This window comes from Trichosurus vulpecula, chromosome 2 (genome assembly GCF_011100635.1).
Source record: "Trichosurus vulpecula isolate mTriVul1 chromosome 2, mTriVul1.pri, whole genome shotgun sequence".
Taxonomy (NCBI): Eukaryota; Metazoa; Chordata; class Mammalia; order Diprotodontia; family Phalangeridae; genus Trichosurus; species Trichosurus vulpecula.
Genome location: NC_050574.1, coordinates 327,639,423 through 327,641,330, shown reverse-complemented (window position 1 = coordinate 327,641,330; position 1,908 = coordinate 327,639,423).

Genomic DNA, 1,908 nt, shown 5'->3' with positions numbered 1-1,908 from the left:
ATAATACCTAACATTTATGTTGTGAAAGGCACTTTACATGGATTATCTCATTCAATCCTCCAAACAAACCTACAGAGTAGGTGCTAGTACTATTCCTATCTTAAAGATGAAGAAACTGAGGTTGACTTAGCTGGTTGCTGCCTTCCCTACAAATAATAATCTTAAAGAGTTTCCCAGAGCCCTGAGAATTTAAGTGACTTGCCAGGGGGATGCAGCTATTAAGTGTATGAGGCAAGATTCAAACTCAGGCCTTCCTGACTCTTAAGTCTAGCACCCTATCCGTTATGCCACCTAACTGCTTCCCACTGCAGCTCATCTTATCTATAAAACTCTTTACTCTGACCCATGACATAGGCGGTCTCAAAGTCAGGAAGCCCAAGTTCAAGTGTTGCCTCTGGGACAATCTGATGGCTGTGTGGCTCTGGGCAAGTCACTCAAACTCTCGGGGGTCTGGACAACTCTCTACAGAAAAGTTACAGAAAAGGTGTCAGATTGCCTTTGACAGAAGGAGTAGAGGGACTTTTCAAGGAGTTCTCTATATTAATGAGATCACACATCTAGTTCCTATCCTTATGCTGTTGTTCAGAAAACCTTTTTTCATTAGAGGATCCAAGAGTGTTTTATTTTATTCCAATCCTGAGCCCAATCCACCAGACCAGCTTGAGTCAAGCCTGACTGAAGGCGACTGCTTTCTCAATCTTGGTACTTCACATTTCTTTCTCTTCCCCCTCTCCATATTTGATGCTTTTTATTATTTAATTTTTTCATTGTTTGCTACCATATGATGATGTAGGGGAGCCAGGCTTAGCCATGACCTGTCATTCACTCATCTTCTCAGAAGTTCCTTTTGTCTCCTTTTAGTAGTTGTTTTATTTTTAATTTAGCTTATTTGGTACCAGTTTCTATTTGGGGTATTGAATAGAGTCTATCTCTCACTCATAATTCTGCAAGTGGATCCGTGACTTCTCTCCCAGATAGCACGGTCATCTGCCACATTGAACCCTTCCCACCTCTTCAGTCAATACTTTCTTCATTTTACGTATGCATGGTTGGTTAAGTGGTGAGAAGTGTCTGGTTGAATCATTGCTGAGGAGAAACTGATCACTAAGCCATAGCCAATAGAGAGATAGATGTTTGTTGCCTCATACAATTCAGTGTAGAATTCAGAGTATGGGTAATGGGCCCAGTATGGGCAATAATTGGATGACGCTGGACACAGAATGGCAAACCTGAAATGCAGTCCTCTGGGTATTTTTTTTTCTATAGGTAAAAGGTTATATCCTCTCAATATTTCTTCCTTTTAATTTTTTTCTGATATCTTTTGTTTTTATATCACTTTTATTTCCAAATATCTCCTCCCCAGAAAATCATCACTTGAAACAAAGAATGTGTGTGAGAGAGAGAGAGAGAGAGAGCGAGCAAGCGAGAGAGAGAATAATTCTGAAAAATAAATCAACAAATTATTAATGGAGTCTGACACTTTGTGCAATTTTCCATAGTCCACTTATGCAAAGAAGAGAAATATGTACATTTTCTCTTCCATTCTTTGGAGATGAATTTGATCATTATACCTACACAGAATTTGGTTCTGTTTTGTTTTGTTCTTCCCATTTATGTTGTAGTCATTAAGTATATTGTTTTCCCATTTCTTCTTGCTTCACTTTGTATCAGTTCATATAAGTTTTCCAATACTTCTCTGTGTTCCCTACATTCATCATAATATTCCATTACATTCACATTCCACAATTTATCCATTCCCCAATCTACTAATTTGCATGGTTATGAAAATTAAGTCAGTGGGAGCTGATGAAACAGCCAAGTGAGATTGTAGAGAGACAAGTGGGACTAGGACACAGTCTTGGGGAACATGTACAGTTAGGTGATATGATATGGAAGATGAATCAGCAA